This window comes from Chironomus tepperi, unplaced genomic scaffold, assembly GCF_022539635.2.
Source record: "Chironomus tepperi strain 1889 unplaced genomic scaffold, CSIRO-AGI_Ctep_v1 contig_445, whole genome shotgun sequence".
NCBI classification, from domain to species: Eukaryota; Metazoa; Arthropoda; class Insecta; order Diptera; family Chironomidae; genus Chironomus; species Chironomus tepperi.
Window position 1 is genome coordinate 2,360,947 of NW_027226567.1, and position 21,528 is coordinate 2,382,474.

General features: G+C 31.6%; 1 protein-coding gene across 5 annotated transcripts in view; it reads left to right on the forward strand.

The window, feature by feature from the left end:
* Positions 1-1,220: 1,220 nt before the first annotated feature.
* Positions 1,221-21,528, forward strand: part of Dh31-R (Diuretic hormone 31 Receptor) — a 59,045-nt gene continuing 38,737 nt past the window's right edge. For all 5 annotated transcript variants that reach the window (XR_011545179.1, XM_070650552.1, XM_070650553.1 and 2 more), the window contains exon 1: positions 1,221-1,538. The gene's annotated coding sequence lies outside the window, so the exon portion shown is untranslated. The remainder of the gene's footprint in view (positions 1,539-21,528) is intronic.

Sequence of the window (21,528 nt, forward strand, 5' to 3'; positions counted from 1 at the left end):
GTTCTTATCAAGATTAAGTAATTGATCTACTTTTGTGCTTATATTTTGATTGATTTCATGGGAAAAATTTGTTATTTTTCGAAAAAGCTTATTCTTGGAATATTGGTGAAAATAACAATTGTGGAGGTTTTTTGTGTTCATTGTGAACTATTGCTTAAGGCAGAGTTGGAATGGAAGTTCAAGGATCAAGGTAAAGGAATTTTATTTGTATTACTCTATTCAGTCTTAAAAGAGAACAAGCCCGAAGGAGCTTCAAACGAGAAGCTTTTACAAATAGAGAGTCAACAAGACATCAATAAGGAGATTCAGATCAGGAAATACGTCTGGATAGGGTATAAAATTTAAAGAAAGTATGTCAGAGAAAATGTCAATGCTGGGACAGAATCACAAGTTTATTGCATCGCTCTTGGTTAGAATCCGCAAGTGAAATTGTGGCTTTAAAAGCTACTTGGCGCTGATCAATGATAACAGAATGTCAGCTCAACGAGTGGACAGAAAATGTATACAAACTAGGTGACAGAGCCAGCAACAGAATTAGATAGACAGCCTTTTGTTGTAACCTAAGCTGCACAAAGGAACATGATTAGAGTAAGTAAGTAAATAAGAAAACTCGAAAGCCTTATAACGTGAAAAAGTAGCAAAATGTGTTTTCCGGCAGGTGTATCTTTAGCTTCGAGTCTTGGAAGGGGAGGAAGGTTGTGTTTGAGATTTTGTCGTACTTCCCATGACAATTAAAAGATGTAAATTTGTCAAAACTTAAGTATTTCAATAAAATATCAACAATTTACTAAATAAGCATTCCCACAATCAATTCAATACCTTATACAATTCTATTATCTAACTAGCACCTATCATAATCCCATCTAACTCAAAACTAATATCGATCAGCTCAAAAGAATAATAAATCAAATAAAAAATAGATAGAAGTAATCTTAATTGACACGAGCATGTATGATATTCACATCTTTCTACCATCATGAACTTGTTTAACTCAATTAAATCAACTGAAAGCTTTTATTTTGTATACAGTGTATTAAGATTCTTGATATCTCCTCTATTGTTGTATATCTGTTCGCTCTCTCGCTCCGAGAATCTTTAAGAGAGCGAGCATAACAAAAAAACATTTTCTTTTTGTAGACTTTTCATTTCAGCTGCGACTAAGGACGACGCTTTTTGTCTACATTTGCAAAAAAAATGTTCAGTCTTAGTCGGTCGTTGGATGAACTATGTTGTATCGAATGCTGTACGCGTGCTGATTTAGAAAAAAAAAAATGTAAAGAAATTAAATAGAAAAATATAAAAAAAATTTAGTGAAATGAAAAAATAAAATAAAATATTTTAATTAAGTGAGAATAAATTTAAAACAGACAAAGTGAAAAAAATATGAAAAAAATTTATTAAAAAAATAAGAACTGACAAGTGATAGAAAGTCAGTAAATGGAATAAAAATTTGCCGTGTCTTTGACGTTTATCGATCTATAAAAAAAAAGAAAAAAAAATAATTTGATTAAAAAAGTTTTATTTTTTTTTTGAAACTGGTAATTTCCTTATTCTTATTACAATTCATTCAGTTCTGCCGTCATTCAGTTCGAAATAGTGTGAATGATATGAGCATTTTCAACAGATCATGTTACTTTACGCGAATTAGCACACAATTAATTTTAATGTTGATCAAAAATAAAATAGCAAAAAAATCTTGATAAATATTTGAAATAAGAAGCGATGAAAGCAAATTCACAATTTTTTTTGGGTTCATTTCATGCTTCGGATATTCTTACTAGACATAAAATGTTATGATGATGGGAAATAAATGCAAAGTGCTTCTTGCTATGCAAATGATTATTCAAAATGTCTTTATCGTTCATCAAAATCATTGTGATGAGTTTTCAGAAAAAATAATAATGATAATGATTTAACGGAAACTGCCTTCAATTTTTGGCCCATTACTTATGATATGAATGCTTAAGCTTCTTGATTTTTTTTATTTTTCGATCGTTGTTATCGGTCGAAAAATCTTGAAAATTTTGTTTTTATTTTTATTTTTTGTAAAATTCTTTTGAGGTGTGTGAATTTTTAAGTTCATGTGTCACGACATTAATTAACATAATAATGGAAATTGTTAGTTAAAATTATGATGAAGAGACTTTTTGTGATATTTTTGAAAAGTTCAAAGTTGAGCAAAGTGATAAACATTTTTATAGGTTTTTTTTGATCGAAATTTGATTATGAAATTGTGTTGAAATAATTAAATTAGAACAAATAGGAAAATTATTGCAATTTTCAAACTTGGGCATGAGTGAAGTCCATAAAAACAAAAATTACGTGAATTTTCATAGTAAAAATAATCAAATTTACTATCAAATATTCAGGATATCATCCATCATACGTTTTACAACTTAAGCCATACATAGAAAAGTTAGACATTATATTAAAATTAAATAAATTAAAAGAAGATTAAATGATTTAAAAAATTGGAGAAATTTTAATTGTTGTGTTGAAAATTCATAAAAAACATGATTTTTTATATATTTAAATTAGAATTATTTTAAAAATAAATTGTAAAATATTTCAAAATTTTGTGATTTTTTGAACAGTGTCTGATCCTTGTATGAACATTTGCAGAGATTATATCTAAATAGTGCTATTAATTTACTAAATCTTCACTAATTTGCATCAATACGCGAGCGATACTACGAAACGAATTCCGTTTAACGTTAATAAATGTGTCCGTTAAGAAGAGTTGGCAGGACTATAGGAGTCTGGAATCTTAAAGTCCAAAAATACATCTTCACTGAAGTCTAGATTCTAGTGGAGTCCATGGAGTCCGGATTCTATTTTTTTTAAAGAAGTTCTGATCTCTAAGAGACCGCTTTAGGTACCGTCAGTGTACAGCGTTTCTATACAGTGAAATTATGGTCTTTGCCTGTTAGGGGACCATAAAGTCCTGCCAAATTTCCAAAAAGAAATTGTGACAAAACATTTTTATTTATGTCCCTTGAAATAATTTTATTAATGCACAGTTATCAAATAAAAAGTTTCCTATCAATACACAGACACTATTCATCAAAGTCAATCAAAGTCTTTCTGTATCTTAAGAATCAGATGCATTTAAGCCGTTCTTGATCCTTTATTGATTTGTAAGCTACACAATGTAGTAGCTTTGATGGCATTTTTATTTTGTAATATTCTACTTTAAGAGTCAAATTCTACTTTTGTTTGAATTTGGAATATAACCCTTTATTTATTGTGTAAAATAAGGCTGAACAGTAATGAGATGATTAGAATTTAGAATATTGTCTAAGAAATAGACTAAACCTAAGAAATATCATCTCAAATTAAATTTCAATTTAAAGTTACAAAACACCCAATAAAATTAAATTCAATTGAAATTTGAATAATGCAAATTTAAATTGCACTTTATCTGTTTATGTCAGTTATTCTGCACTGACCTCTATAGTATGGATCAATAACCTTTAAAACATTGAAATTTCATATTTTCCATGATCTTCAATTGCACAAACAAATCCAAACCCAGCCCAACATAATATATAATGTAAAATTCATCATCCAACCGTCAATTTAATTTTCATTGACATTCAAACAAAATTTTTGAATAATTACATTAAAATTACATAAATTCTACATTAGATAATGACAATACACAAATCAAGCGTACGGTCGGTCAATGAATATTTTTTCACATCAGATGATGTCTCTTCTATGCGGTTTAAACTGAGTAAATATCAACAAAAATCCCACAGGTTGGCAAGCCATTGTTTGTATTGAAATGTACACATATGAACTGCAATTTATGCACACACAGATTAAACATTGTTGTTTTATGAGCTGATTTATATATTTTTTTTTTTTTTTCAAAAATATCCAATAATTTTGTCATGAATAATTTCAAATTTAATATAAAAAGCAATAAAATTGAGTAATGAATAATAAATTCTAAAAAAAATTTAATGAATTTTATTTCCATTTCTTTTGAATTAATATCATATATGAGCACATTGAGTGTCTCCTAGAGTGAAATACGAAGCATAGCAACGAGCTACAATTTTATAAAATTTAAGATGAACAGACATCCTTTGATGTACTGCTTTTCTTTTCATGAACAAAACAAATAAAAAAGTGGGAAAATAAATTGATCCATTGCTGCAAACCCGAGCTACAAAAATGAAGAAGGCTCGGCTATGGAGCTTTTGGGGCTCCGCTAAACCTCTTTTATTGATACCAAATTGAAGTCGTCATTTGTGGATCCATGTTGCTGCCAAACGGAGGCAACTAACAAGTGGAGACCAAATGGCATCCATGATGCTGCCAAATGGAGTCGGCTACCACTGAAAGGTCAAATGGCATTCATATGGCGGCCAAACGGAGGCGGCTACCAAGTAGAGACCAAATGGCATCCATATTGCTGCCAAATTGAGTCAACTACCACTGGAACGTCAAATGGCACCCATTTTCTAATAATACAAGAGATTTAGCAGAGCCTCAAAAGCTCCTTGGCTTGTCCCTTCTTCATTTGTGCCGCTCGGGAACAAAGTTATTAAATAATAAACAATAAATACTCACAGAAATAATTCTTGAGGGATTTGTATGGCTTCAAGCTAGTATTTAATGGACCAATTGTCAAAACATACACAATTTATTCATCTCTCAAATAATTATTAGGCTTTATTTACCCAACACATAAGAGTACTCAAAAGCTGTTGCTTATTTTATGCCTACACACTGCTTCTATGAGGCTATTAAGTAATTGAAACAATCTTCAAAACTTTCCAATTTGCTCAATTTCAATTTCCTATTTAATGATAAATGATTTCCTTAAAAAAAAATGATGAATATTCTCAACTAGAATAAGCATTTGAAGCATATAATGGAAAAATCGTGTATGTTTTAGATAAAAAGAAGAGACAATTCTGATAATGGAAGCGATTTCTATAAAGAAATTGATCAAAATTGATGAATTGTATTTGTTTTGATCAAATATTGTTTTGTGCAGCTTATCCGGGATGGAAGCGAATGTCGAGCTTAATTAATTGCAATTTTAGCTCTAGAAGATATCTAATAATTAAATTAAAGTATAATTTAGCGATGTTTTCTGCTTAATGTCTTGAAAAAGAGTGATAATGAAATTGAGTTTTGAGGGGGGGCAACTATTCAAAATAGAGAAATTAGGAAAAAATTCAAAAAATATTTAACCGGTAAATATTCAAATAATTTCTAACCGTTAACAACTAAAATACAAGAAAATATAACAAAAAGTCATGTAAGCATAACAAAAGATCCATTTTCAATTTACTTCCATGCATTACAGCAAGTAAATCTTCAAGGATTTTCATAGCATTACTGACATTTTACAATTCAGTCGTCTAAAGTCAAGACAAATTTGTTTTTAAATGTAAAGTTAAAAGCTCTGAATTGGAACTAAAATGCACAAAATTGTTAAAAGCTTTTTCACAATCTTCTCGGTTTGATGATTTGAATTACACATGCAGAGTTGCAAAGCAGTTATATTTAAATTATATACTAGATGATGACAATTTGCTGTTTAACACACATCAAATAGAGTAAATAAACACGATCTGACATGAACTTGTGACAAAATTTGAATATGACACAAAAAAAACCCTGAAAAAATAAAAGATTTATTTATAAACAAAAGAAGATGAATGTATGTAAAATAATGGAGATAGATCAACATGCTCGTGGATGTAAATTGATGTAACTTTCAAATAGCGATTTGAGAACATAACAAAAAAAATTATTTCCCATATTTCATTATATTGCGTACAGCTCAATTCTCAAGAATGTAATCAATAAATGTTTCTTTATAGTACAGCGCATCTTCCTACTTTTTTTTTCATACATTTGTGTATATCTAATGCAAACACATCTTCTCGTATGATTTATGGCAACAAAGTGTTTTTCAGCAAATATTGCTGATCACTTCCTGAATTCCCCACCTTAAGCTATACCCGAAAAAAAATGCTAAAAATAAACAATAGTCTTTGCACGTTTCCATTAGGGGCCGTTCACTTATTACGTTACGCAAAAAAACGAATTTCTAGACCCCCCTCCCCCCTCGTTACAAAATGTCGTTACAAAAAAAATTTTTTGGTTGAGGCTGTTACAAAATCCTAGACCCCCCCTCCCCCCTAAAAAGCGAACGTAATAAGTGAACGGCCCCTTATCGGGTTGAGCTATAGATTGTGCAATAAAAAAATGTTAATTTACTTTTTTTTCTTATTATTTTGTGCTTGATTGCTTCTTTTAATTTAGGAATTGGGGTAGAATAAATTGTATAAAAAGATGAAATTGAGAGTGAAATTTAGTTGATGTAATTGGGGTAGGGTGGATAGGACAATAGGGGTTAATTTATCATGTAGAATCATTGAAGATAAATCATAGAAAGGCATGACACAAGCTCAATTTTCTCATCAATTTAGGGAACATTCTGAAATATCGTAATGGAAAAATTGGGGTTTTTAGACTCTCGATCTTCATTCCAACGATTTTTAGCAAAATCACGACCCAAAATGTCCATTGGGTAATGAAATTGTTACCCCTCCTTTCCCTAAGCCAGTGGTGGGCAACCTTTATGTTGCGACACACAAATGTGTAGCCAATTATTTTTAAAAATACCATAAAACGTATGCCGCTTGTGGATTTGATCTCCAAGATGTGCCGCAAAAAATTAAAGATTCTCCTTTCACTTCCCTAACCATTCCATAACTTCCAAACGTTCCCTCATCTCAAAGACTCAACTTAGCACTCAATTGACCCACCCCAACAATATAAATCATGAACAATGCAATATATCTACCTTAAAAACATTTTCTTTCCATCTGAATCTAATTAATTAGCTAGAAACTTAAGACAAAGCATTTCTTTTATGATGTCGGGTCTTTTAACATTTGCTACGTGCATCTTAAGCATAACTGAGCAGAAAATTACTAATGTTCAGTATTATGACCTTTGATATGACGAGAAAAATAGTTAAATGAAATTGAAATTGGAAGTAAGGTGATATGATAGCTGTAGATGAATAACTAGAGCGTATTTTCATTCATAAATGTATCTTTGAAAGTTTTGGGGCTGTTTTTTCAGATTTTCTTATTCTTTTGGTATAATGAGATGTGATTGCTGGTAATTAAAGTCTGTCTGTTGTAATCAGGTGATTCTTCTTTTTTCGGGGAAGGTAGGAAGAAAATGATGAAGGTCTGTGTAGTTTGGAAAAGAAATTTGAATATTTTAATGCATAAATTAAGCTTTGTGTGTGATTTTATGAGATTAATTAATGATGGATAGTACAAAATATGTGAACTGAACTGTAATTTTAATGAGTATCCCACAACTTGTTTACTAGCCCTACCTGGCAAATCAAAGATTGTGCTCTCTAGAACAACAATCACGACCATCTTTGTCTAGTATATTCAAGATAAGTAAGCTCTAGAGAGCTACATCGCCGTATCAAAATTGTCCAAATGGCACCCTAACGGCAGATTTTGAGCCTTGTGTCGCTCGGGTATACTTCAAAACAGTATTAGACAATCTTTCACTTTGGTAGCAAGCCTTGGTGGCAAGCCTCGAGTAATTATTTGCCTCGGCCCATAGGTTGCCCATCACTACTTTAAAACCGACTTCAAAATTCTCAAACTTTCCTAAAACAACTTCAAAATAATTCAGATCATGCAAAATCTTGTTCATTAACTCAAGGGTTATCGAATTGGCATTTTTGACCTCATTCAAGAACTCTCAAATTGATTGATACTTTCAAGTATAATTTCTGAGACTTGAATTCAGTCATGAATTGAAACTAATTTTATTTCAATTTCCTGATTCCTAAAATTTCCCCAAAACAATTTAAATTAATTACTAACTAACTATCAAGCACGAAGCAAGTCTCACAAAATTCTTAATCCACTTGCAACAAATTAATTTCACACTATAGCAATATTGCGAGAAAATGTTCGTTAATTGACCGTAATTGTCTATAAAGATCTATAATCTAAGTAAATTATGCAATTCAAAATTATCACTTTACTGTACAGACAATGCGTTTTTGTAGGCTGCATACACGTCATTTGTAAGGTTAAAGTATCAAGATTATTTGCAATTGAAATATAAATCATTCTGTTTCCGTGCGTGTTTCCTCAATTTCCTTATATCATCAAACACACAATCATTTACTTAAGTACAGAAAAAAACTCAATCAGCCAGGTAGCCACGGCAGTACTTTTTATTATCACATGTGATAAATTGAATTAAAATACTTTATTATTGTAATTTCGCGATAAAATCATCTTACATGAACGTGACCTAATCAGCATCACAATATTTTTTTATATTTTATTTTGATCCGAGCATGTCCTTGAATGTGTATTGAAATTCGACTGTACATACTCTCTTTTTTATTGTATGCAATTTCATGTGTATGTCTCACACTTTATGCTTATTTTCAAAATGTCAGATGACAACAAATTATTCTCATGTTCACACATAACAGCCCGACATGTATCTTATGAGAAAATAAAATAAGGCATATGGAGAAATGTGTGTATTTTGAACTTGACGCTCTCGTGTTTGATGGATGTGAACAAAAAAAAAATATTTCACTTACTTCTTTATTTTGTTTTATATTTAAATTATGAAAAGAAGAAATTAAACTTTTGTGCCAGGTTGTGTTCTTTTTGCGAAAGTTTTAACCAATTTTTGTGTGATTTTCTTGTTCTTAAAGATGGTTGTTTTTAAGTGATGGAGCATGACACCATTTGGAGTGTTATAGGATGAATTGTGATGTAAATTATGATAAATTGAACGTGAATTTTATATTAAAGACGTTAAAGTTCTGAGACAAAGAGGATGTTGTTCAAAGAATATCATAAATTTGAAAACAAATCAAGGTGATCCTGGTCAGGGTTAAGTCCATCCTCAAGCTTAAGTCAAATCCGACTTTCAAGCTTGAGTAAAGTTCAGTCTTAAGATTGAGTCAAACGCAAGATTTCCGGGTCTTTTTGTCACGACTCTGTCTAAGACTACATTTGCCATCTAAATCCTTATTTCCAGATCATTCAAACACTTATTTTCACAGATTTCCTTTCCAAAAATTCCACAAACCATCAACCCAAATCTGTATTCATGTATGCTAATGAGAGCATTGCATCTACATACTTAATACAAAAAAAGAGAATTCAAAACAATTCCAACTTAAACATTAACTTAAATTGACACATATTTAATTCATGATAGCTTTCCTCATTCCACAAACAACATTCATTGACGTAACAAAGAAAAAAAAGGAGTAAAAAGAATAATAAAATCATAATTTTCACGACCAAAGAACTGCGGAGTTGGAGGGGAAAAATAAGTTTGTGGAATCAATTTATATGTTAAACGAAAGATAATGTGTTTGATGTGATGTTTCTTTGTTTAACAGACAGAGATATTTTTATCGTCTGTCACTGATTGCACAGTCAATTTAAAGCGTACATTACTATATATAATACATTTGTGATGTTTCGTTGATAGCAAACGGAAGTTTGTACAAAAATAAATAAAATTGCATGGAAATAATATATTTTCTAGGTTATCGTATGTGAATACATCGAATGTAAGAAATGTTGTACACAAAGTTACTCGCACTTACAGTTTCGCTGCTGTTTATTGTTTTATCTCGGTCATATTGACTGGCTTTTAGTTTGAAATGTGTCAGATTGTCAGGAAATTCTTAATATTGTGTTTTAAACCTAGTTCCTTTGTTTCTTTTGTTGTCTTGACGGATAAATACATTGCAGAATTAATGTCAATTTTATGGGTCGAGGTGACTCGGTGGCGCAATCGCTGAGTAATTTGGTGCCTAATTATTGCTTTACCAACAAAGAAGACATAGGACTCGAAAATATCAGTCTGGTTCACAATTCTGAGTAATTTGGATCACAAAGCTACATCGATTCACAGCACATCTTGTAAATGGAAGCTTAATACATTAAAATTCCCAGTACTGAGCAAACCGAAGCCGTCATTTATGCACAAAACCCTTTATTAACTCACAACAGCACAAGTGATATTGATAAACTCACAAAAATTAATGAATGTCGAGGAAATTTATGCTGCTCACAACCTCTCACAGAACATGTGCATGTGCACCCTATTTGCATTCGCCTTACGCGACTTTCTATGCTATAGGCTAAAGACAATAAATTTAGAATAGCGTCATCAAAGGAATGGTTCTGATACAACTATAAACTGTAGGTTTCTACTGACTGCGGTGGTCTGGCGCACCATCACCCCTTAAACAACCAGCCACAAAACGCCCCAACTCAGCTCTGGATCTCAATGATCTTAATATTTAAAGGTTTTTCATATTCTATGAATTTCCCAAACAAATTCTTCATTTTTTTATTTCTTATGATTTTCGCTGAGCTTAATGTTTCTATAATGCTGGTGCTTAGAGATAGAAAGTCTAAAGGAAAACACAACATATCTCTAAGGAAATAAGAAGCTATCAGTTTACATACATATTGTATATGATACGACTTTAGAATCTTTACATGCTTGTTGATGTACTAAGTAGATTTGATATTTGAGAATTGTTGTTATTTTTATTGACATCAATTCTGTATGGATTTTATCTTCTAAGTTATTAAGAGTTTCTGACAAATCGGGTTCTTCCGGGGGTGAATAACGTAGGTGACAAGTGACAAGGAAAGAGATAAAAGGGCGGGAAACTTTGTCATCTGAGTTGCCTGTTTCTTGGATTTTTCAAATTAGGTTTGGAGTCTGGGTCATTTGGTATGATTGGGCTTCAGAGCAATTTTCATGATGTTTGCGTCCAAGAGCTCCAACTAGAGATCATTAAGATGCAACAGGCTTGAAGTTATCGGCTGTGATTCATAGTTTGTCTAAGGCTGAAGGCAGGAGGCCTGCAGTTTTGGATGAATTCTATTCTGCACATATAATTGCTGAAAAATCTTTCTCTGATAGGAATCGACCCCATGTCCCTGTAAAAGGCACATTACAGACCTTCGGTCAATTGCCAATCCTCTCAGCCAGAAAAGCTCTACATTGTGACTGACATATTCCCCTTTATATAGCTCGCAACACAAGTAGAGCACTTGAATGTCTTGAATTGTACAGTATCTTGAATACAGTCTTCATTGAATCTTTTCAATTCCCCATAAATGATTCACACTTCTTTTTAATTAAAACTTCTATTCTCAATAATCATGGGAATCATTGATGTAAACACTCGAGTAATTGAAACTGTCAAAAATATTATATTGATGTAGATAATGTCAATGCTCTAATACACTATTCATTAAGTATATTTTTTCCGTCATCAAAAAACATAAATTTACAATAAAGTCTGTTTTTCATCACGATACGCGACGAACATGTTTTTTAGAGCGTAAAGCACAAAAATATTGAAGTTAAGGGAGGATATTTTTGACAAACAACAATACGTGATATGCTGAAAACTTTTATTTTTTTGGGTAAAATTTTTCTGGCAAAAACAAGTAAAAATTTCCATGTGAAGAATTAGATTATTGATTATTGTTGTTCCTTACCGTATGTCTCGCACAAAAAATGTAAATGTCAGTTTTTTAATTTAACTAAATTATTACTGTCGAAAAAGAGTCGAAAAACAATTTAAGGAAAATTGCCAAAAACAATGAAATTGAAAAATATTCATTTTCTTCGCTTCATTCTTCGATATTTTCAGCAATTACATTCGCTTGTGCGAATAGACGTGGAAAGATAAAATGAGAGAGAAAAATGTTATCTTGATTATTTCAAATTAATGTGTCTAAAGCATGGAAAAGTGAATGAATGAACACATTTTTCACTTAGATTTTTCTTCTTTTTTTTATCATTTGGGGGTCTTTTGGTGATGATATTCATCGATGGTCCAGTTTTTGATGAATAATGGTATTTTAGAGCAGTTCAGCATCTGAATTTATTTGTTATTGTACTTGAACGTTACAATTGTAATTGCAACAATGTTTGACTTACATCTGTGGAATGATTCGAGTGAACTGTAAGCAATCTGGTCATTTGGTCATCTGGTCAGTGTGCCGCGACACTGTGTGCCGTGAAATATCTCAGGTGTGCCGTATTTTTCTTTTGACAAACCCCAAAAACAGACGATTTTAATTTATTGAAGAATATCGTTCCTTGTGTGCCACAAATTATTTTCAAGAGTTTTCAAGAGGCACTAAATAGTTTGCCTATAAAATTGTAGAGATGTTAAGGAATTGAAGTAATGTGTTACAGTATTTTCGATCTACAAATTGACCAAGGAGGGGGCACCCAAATATCTTGCCGTCTACACGACAATATAACAATGATCTAGTGGCTTAATTGTGTTTCTCAGAATCTTTTCACATAAAATCCTAATTCAGTGCATCGTGAGCGTTGCTTTCAACTTAATCTGCTCATGAGAGCACGCTCCTTGCCTGCTATTGAATAAAAAGGAGTTTCAGCGTTTCTTAATGTTCAAGCATGATGCAAGAAGCTTAAGGTATTGAAGTGGTCTGAGAGATCAGCATATATAAAACCCTAGAGTCTAGACCCAACCCCTTTCTCCTAGGATTCCCAAATTCTCAGCCTTAAAAAATTCTCAACATCGGCACATCCTGCCTGCATACTAAACATCACCACCAAACAATCCCATTCAAATGTTTAGAGAAGAAAATTTTCTCTTGCCCAAAAATTTTAAACATTCCTAAGATTTTAGATCAAAAATATTTCTGAGCATCATTAGTAAATGATTATTATTTAAACAATTTTTGTGGCTGTTGCTTATGTAGGAGATAACCTTGATTACCAATAATTTTCAATAATCTGTTGCAATAATTATTTTACGTTTACTTACCGACACGTGATGAACATTTTTCTTTAAGTAAACTAAGAAAATTTTTGGGAATTCCAAGGTCCAACTTGTTGATTCAAAATGTTAATTATTTTGGTTCTTGTTGATCTGGATTGTATTAAGTGCTGCATATTTATATAAATTCAAGTGATTCACACTGGGTTAATTACATAAATCACGGTTTAGATGCAAATAAATTAATTAAAGTAATTTAAATAGATTTATAGAGTAAGAAGTCATCGGACATAAGCGCATATCCAAAAATGGACCATTTTCACACTGACCCTTAACAAAAGATTAATAGAGAATCTTAAATGAATCCTTTCTGGCTATAAATAACATGTTCATCTACTTATGACATCCAATATTTGGGATGAAGCTTCCGCTAAAGTCTCTGTGACAATTTATGACAGGAAAAGTCGATTCTCCTTGAATATTCTGAATTATTTCATCTATTCCTGCAATATTTCACAAAACCAGAAGCTTCAGTTTCTAAAATATACAACACAAAACTTGATAGTCATGATGTCACAAAGATAAGAGGCTGTATCAATATGAACATGTGATTTCTAATGTTTCCCATCAAAATTTCTGCCTTCAACTAGCTACGTACGGTCGTTGTGTACAACAATTTATCTTAAAAATTCTTTTCAAGGTTGATGAGCTTGTTTACATTTCAGGTGTGCGAATTTAGCACTTAATAAATATAACTTTAATTAAGTTTTGAATTGTCTGATATTTTAATGAGGTTTGGGGTGTTGGATGTGAGTTTTGTTGGGGGAATTGGGGTTCTGATAAGTATTATTGATGGGTATTAAGATCCTGAAAGACATGCGACTTAGAAAAGTTCAAAAAATTGAACAAACCAGCGTGATTCTAAGTTGGTTCTTAATTTAATCGAATCAGACTTCCAGCAATAGCCATGCTTGCTTAAAGACATAATTCCTCGTCTTTTCTACGTCATGTACCTTCCAGAAGCACTTAATCATCCTCAATGAGAGCCCCGCCCACCCATTTAATCCATAAACCACAAATATTGTCCACAAAAATCTACCAAAAATTTCACAATTGCCTGAGAATTAAATGTACAAAAAAATAGCAGCAATTACCACAAATCTCACACATCCCACACATCAACACCAAAAATAATTAAATTGTTCTGGGACGATTTATAAAAACAATAAATTTGTTAAAACAATTAACAAAATTGTATTTTGCCTAACAAATTTTCACCATCCATAAAACTAAAAATCAGCTCTTCATCTTTTCGCCTAAAAATGCGAACATCAGACGATCTTAAAATAATAGCACAATTTTGCTCTTTTCGGATATAAACAGACACAAAGAGTAAACAAAATAAAAAAAAAGTTTATAATTCAATTTAGAGAATAAACATAAATCTGAAGTATGCGCTTTTTGAATCAATAGAGTAATGAAAAACTTATAATATACATTCACATAGGTCGCATCATGTATGTTGGATGGCTAGGAAGAGATTTTTGAGTTGGAAATTGAAGTCTGGTGTCAAGCGACACAAATTAAGAAGGATGTCGCATGGAGAGGGCTTCTATCTGATGTATGGTGGAACCTTCTTCATTTGTGTCACTCGAAGACGTCTTACAATTTGGATGTGGATTCTTTGATTTGAAGATCAATCTGGAATGAACCGGTGGCGAAGTACTGAGATGTTTCATAATGACCTGGAAGCTGTTGATCAAACTAACTTATTTTCCTAATATTCTTCAACTTGCTAGGGGTTTTCGAGACAAAAATCCAATAACATTATGCTTTCAACGCTTCTTCGACCCAAATGCAACATTAAGTTCGCTTTGGCACGCCTTTATGAGTTCGTCGCCGAATGTAAGACTCAAAGCTGCCCTTTCGGCATCGCAATACCTGATTTAGACTAGCTTCTATTGCGAAAAATGCTGTTCGTCGCAACCTGTCGCTCGGATTCATATTTTGACGACGATCAAATGAATTTGAATAATCTTCCCATGATGGTAATTTGACCGTCATCAAGATTTCGAATATTTTTATAACGTAATCGACATAATGTGTCGTTTGGGATCTGAACTTTGAAAATACTCACATATTTATGATTTTTCAAAAACAAGAATCGCGGAACAGCACACAGACTTAACACTATTTAGTTAGTGTTAAGTCTTAGTTAAGTCTTAGTTATATCTTTTTTTAGATCTAGCCCTAATAGAGAAAGAGCATTCTCTGAGTGAACTCACTTTTGTGAGCATGCTCATTTGTTTGAAAAAAGCATGCTTTGAGTGTGCTCATTAATGTGAGCATGCTTTTTGTATGTTAGGTTAGGGCCAGTGGTATGCAGCCTAGGTGTGCCTTGAAAATTTAAAGGTTGCTCACCACTGCTATAGGTCAAGATTTGAGAATAATTTCCAGATATCATCAACAATTTTGAAACAGATTCAATTGCCTACCTCAAAATCCATACCCCTATACACCTACATATGTAGTCATCCTCAATCTATACACATGACGAAAAACAAGAACTCAAAAAAGTTGTTAAAAGAAAAATTTGCGAAAAAAAAAAACTTTTTTTTTTATTTTATTTTATTTCCTATCTTCGACTTTTTTCTCCGAAGTGATTCCATTCAGCGAAGAAATAAGATATGTACAGTAACAATTTTCTTTTTTGTGAACATTCAACAATTTATTGTGAGTGAATGTTTGACTTTCATTACTCATGAGAAATAAAATTAAATAATGCATTCGTGGTAATAAAAATTTTTATTCTCATAATATTTGCTTAATTTCAAATTGTATAAACTTCCACATGCTCTTTCTTTTCGCGGGATTCTATCAGATGATAAAATTTTTTTTTTGTGGGCCTGTTGAAATGTTGCTTCTGAATTGATACTCTTTTTTGATGGAAAATTGCTGATAGTGAAAATGTTTTTTCTTTGAGTTATGAAAATTGTTGGAAATCTTTTTTCAATTTATGAGATGAAAATGTTGTCACTGGATCTTATAAGGGGTTTGGAAAAGTAAACATCGTTCTGCTGATAAAATCAGAAGGAAATTGAATAAATGTCAGAAAAATCTTTGAAAACTTATTTCTTTTGCTGTACATAAAGTTGAAGGGAAAGAAAATTGAAACGGTTTTTGATATTAATTGAAGTTGTTGTGGCTGAGCTCACTTGTTTATGACAATATTCAATGCTAGAAGACGTTTGAGGTTGTCTTTTGCTGTTGGAAGCACAGATGTAACTTGTAAATGTAGGAAATTATAAGAAAATATCGTGAAATTGAACGAATATATTAAAATTTATGATTTTTATTGCTTGAAGATTGAAAACAAACTGAATATTCCTATTGAGGGGACTAACAACCATAAAAAGGGGAAACCAACTAATTGCAGTTGCTCAGTTAGTTTAAATTTAAATTAAACGTTGAAATATTCTTAATATTTATTGTCCAATTACAGTTCCTTACTTATCTGGCCGTATAGATCATATGTGTCTTGTCTAATTAATCAAATCATTTCCAACATTACCGCTTGAATGACACAAATGGAAAATACTCCATTAAAGCTTCATAAGATGCATTTTCACCTCTGTGAGTCTTCCAAAACACACAGCTCAGAGACCGGTTTCTCTAATTTGACCTGTTGATTCTCTAATCATACCAGCAAGAATCTAGAAAACAACCAAATCCCAAAAGCACCGTACTACACCGTCTGCAAAACAATTCCCATAAGAGACTTCAATCCTACCCAAAAAAATCCAACTCTAAATTCAACTTTATTGCCCGCAGAAAAATCAATAATCTCTAGAAGAAGATCGGAGCCTGTCATTGAGGTCATATCTTATTCTAAATTATTGCGCTAATCATAAACGATTTGTAAGCCTATTTTCAATGAAAAAGAAGGATTAAGAAGACATTAAAAGTTCTGTGGAGACTCAGCAAAGAAAAAGCAATAAAATGGGACAATTTTATTCTCATTGACAATTATTAATATGACATGTAATTTTGCTTTTGTGGTGAAATATGTTTTTGGTAGATTATAGAGTTGATAGACAATAGGAGAATTAAAGCTTGAAAATTGGTTATGGAATATAGAAGATTATGTAAAGAATTGATAAATTTGAATTTTTAAGTATAATTGGGAATTCGGAGGCGTTGTTAGAGGAATTAGGAGGCAAAATGAAGTCTAGTGGAGTTTAATGAAGTCTACTGGAGTCAAATGAAGTTTAATGGGGACAAATGAAGTCTAGTCAGGTCAAATGAAGTCTATTCGGATCAAATTAGGTTCAATAAAGTCACCTGGAAGAGATAAAAAGCTAAAAGGAGCTGAAATATTAAGATACCTGCAAAAATATCTAATTTTCTAATCAAATTTCCGACTTAAATTGTTATACCGCTCATTTAAGATTTAAATAATATTTATTGTACATAGTTTAATACCCTTTTTTCACAAAAATCCCACGTTCATAAAAAACTTCAACTTTGAACTGCTTTGAACAAAACAAGCCATTTTTGTTGCCAAACCAAGCCAGAATCTCTCAAAATAACTCATCTATTTAGACACAATTAAACCATCATGCCATATCATCCCATAATAATGATCTTTTGTTTAATCTCAGTAGTCTAAAAGTAAATTTTTCATAATAAAATTTATTATAAAATCTTCCTCCAAATAATTGATTTAATTATCTTATGCCGTACATCGAACGTGGATGAAATTTTATTTTGGATTAATTAACTCAGTGGAAAAAAAAGTAAGAAAATATTTTAGATTAATTAAATTGAGAAAATAACTCGTCTTTCATCGTGAAAACCAAGCGGAAAAAGAAGAGAAGGAAATTTTTTTGATAAAAAGCAGAGGTTCTTTTGTTTTTATGCCCGAGTGACAGTTTACGGTGTTGCGGGTTTTTGGTGAATGGTGATTTGTTTACTTGGAAAATTTGTTTAATTTAATTTAATTGATTTATGGTTTTTTTGGCTTTAAAATTGTTTGAAATTTGTGTCAGATTTGAAAACATTTAGTTTAAATGATTTGGATTCAGTTACAGAGCGCAAGAAGTAGGCTGGAATGGGTCAATTTTCAAATACATTAACGGTTATAAAGAATTCAAAATTTAACATTCAATTGAAATTTGAAAATGTTTCGTTGAGAACTTAACGAATTCGAAGTTAAATGTTTAAAAAATTGACGGTTATGAATAAGTAATTCAAACGTTAACTGTCATTTGAAATTTGAAAATCCTTTGTCAAAATCTTAACGAAACTGAGTATTTGAATTTAAAATTTGAATATACGTTAAAATGAGAAATGTTTCAAAATTAAGATTTGTTTTAAGAACGTTGAATTTTAAGAATTATGCTCCTTCCATTATCTTCATCTTCAACTTCTCACATCAGTTGTATACACAGCTCGGCTTTATTTTCCCATAAAAATTACAAAACACACCCAAAAGTTTTTCCTTTTGTTAATTAAGTCAAGCAAGAATTGTTTATAAATTGTGTAACAAATCGTGACTTATGTGCTTAAGTCATTAAAAATTCAGATAGGAAAAATTTGTTAAAAATTAAATTTTTCAGTAAATTATCTCTGATTTTATTATTAATTTATAATTTATTTTTATCCAAAGCACGTACGTGCGTTTGGCATTCATATTTCATTCTAATTGTGAATAATTGAATTTAAAAAAAAAACCAAAAATTATTTTAATGTCACATGATTATGAATCACAAAAAAATCCTAGTAATTAAACCGCATTATAATCTATTATTTTAAAATTAATTGCATATGCTAACAGCATCGAATTATGGACTATAAATTTGTATACCTTTTTTAACCCTTTTTGTTGGAGTTAATTCCACATTATTATCATCAATATTGTTAGCTTGTTTATCGCATTATTTCAACTTTTTTGAACTTCCTGGTATTATCTCACTAAATTATTTCGTGTAGCCAGAAAGTGTGCCGTAATTCTATTGATTTTAATCTACTTGACTCAAAAGGCTTAGGATTATAAGTACGTGTGAGATGAAATCAAGTGATTAAGGCGGAAGAGATTATGAGGAACTTAGAATGAGTGGGGTTTTGTGGCTTTTATAGCGTTATTAAGGATTATTATAGTAGGAACTAGAGGTGTAATTAAGAGGTTTTTGACAAGATTTGGATTATTTTCTCGCAGATACTTAATTATTTCCGTCTGCCTATTATTAATACCTAGTACAATACTGTCTCTATCAAGACCTTTTCGGTAAATTTGTTTACATTTTGAAAAATTTGTAATTTTTTTTTAAATTTAAGAATTCTAGACATAATTGGTTGTAATATTATTGATCTTTTGCTCATATGCAGCTCAAAGTTATGAATCTTACATGCTAAAAGCTTTTAAATGTCCAAAAAGTATTTAAATTTGGAATTTTCTCAAATTTTATATCAAATTCTACCAGACACTGAACAAACTTTCCTAAATGAGCTTATTCTTGAGTATACTCATTAAATTTAATTAATGATGCTAAATTTTGTGATTATGCAGCTAATCCAATCCTAATCTGTTCGGAAATATTAGCAAATTATCTTAGTTTCTAGAATTATTAAATCAAAATCACTTTCTATCCACTCAATTCCACTTAAATAATTCATATCACTTAACCAACCACTTAATATCTTCAACTATGATCCTTAACATTAACCCACAAAGTTCATCTACTCTTCATCTCATCCAATAACACCAAGAATCAATTTTAATAGCAATATTAACCCTTAAACTCATAAAAATTGTTGTCATTTTTGAAAAACTTTCAATTTCTGTAAATCCCTTCATCCCATTCCTTCCACACAACTTCATTCCAAATGATATAAAAAAAATTCTTGAATTTAGACTAAGTCGCTGCCTTTTGTCACTGTGTTAATCGCGACAAAAGCTGCTGAAATCCGATTCTCATTAAAATGCATTGAAAATATGAATATTGTATGGAATAAGAGTTTATAGAGACTGGTAATTATTATGCATATCCAGAGCTTTCATCTGAGCATTTACATACTGCTGTCAACATAGCAAAATATATAGGTTAAATCAGCTTATGACAAAAATCAATAATCAGCAACAGTTATTGAAATTAGAAGGGAAAGATTTGTGTGAATATTTTAACTAGGTTGCGGGATGGGAGGAGACTTTGTTTGAGGTTGACTGGATTTATTGAGGTTGGTGCTATTTTTGGTGCAGAATTATGTGAAAAGTTTTTTAATTCATTGTGGAATTTTAGAATAATATTTTCAATAATTTAGTTGATGAGCATGAAGACATTACTTTACTGAATGGTGGGCAACCTGAGTGCTGCCAAAAATATTGGGAAATGCCATAAAGCGTATGTCGTGTGTGATTTCGTTATTGACTTACTACCAAGATGTGCCGCAAAATATTAAAGGTTGTCCATCATTGTTTTCCTGTTTGAAATCAGTGCAGTGAGGGTTGAGGGGTCAAAAAGACATTGACATGAATCGCAGCTAAATCTTCTAATTTTAGACACTTTTATTTCCGCTTAAATTACACTTACCACGTCTCACGACACCATTATACCAAATTCTTCAGTCAATTATTTCCGTCCTCCCACTATCACACTTCCTTCTTTTACAATCGTAAAGCATCTCCATCTCTTACACAATATCAAAAGCTCAAAAATTATTTCAGCATTGTTAATGCAAAAATACCAAAGCTCCACCAACATTCAAGTCTCTTATTACTCTCATCAAGGCAGGGGTGTAGTCAAAAATTTGGATGAGGGGTTCCCGTACCCAAAAATCGTAGCAAATTGAAGAATCCTAGAAAAAATGGAGGGTGATTTTAGAGGGCCACCCACCCATCCCTAAACCCTCCCCTGTCACTCATTCAAAGTTCTAATGAACAAAAAAAATATTATATCTGAAGAGCTTTTGTCTGCGACTTCTTTCTTCCTCTTTTTTGTGTGTGAAGCATATCCGTTGCCACCAGCAATGTGGACGAGCTGCGTTTTAAGCTCATTTAAACGGATATATAAGAGAAAAATGATGTTAATTGGCAATTTACGTCAATATTTGACCATGCTTTAGCACCTTGCTTTAATAATTGCATTGATAATGCTGTACGGAATGCTATGCGATGTGGAAAATCCATTTGGGTCTCTAGAGATGATTTGAAATTTGAATAAGTGGATTATCGGCTATTGTTGTATTTGCTGCAAGCTGTCAATAGGAATCACAATATTTTTGGGTTATTAATCTCTTAAGTGGCCATTAAATCGCGACCATGGAAGCTCGATAATCGGTAATTTGATGTAATGGATGATGTGCGAATGAAAAAAACGGAATTTGTGCTGATAATCAAAAATTGATGATGATGCTGAATTTGGTAGATGATGTTGAGATTTTTGATATGGTGGGGTTAGGCTTAGATGGGATGTAACAATATGAGGGAAGTATTTGAGAATTCAATCAAAATGCAGATTTTTGTATTGTTGTTAGCGATATTGCTTGTCATATCGACAACATTCTTATTTAATGGATTCAGTAAGGCTTGTCTTTCTTGCGTGATGAAGATTGTCTTGAATTTTAAATGAAGTCGAGTCGAGTAAAGTTGACTTTTTCAATACAAATTCGGAGTCGACTTTGAGCTCTGAGAG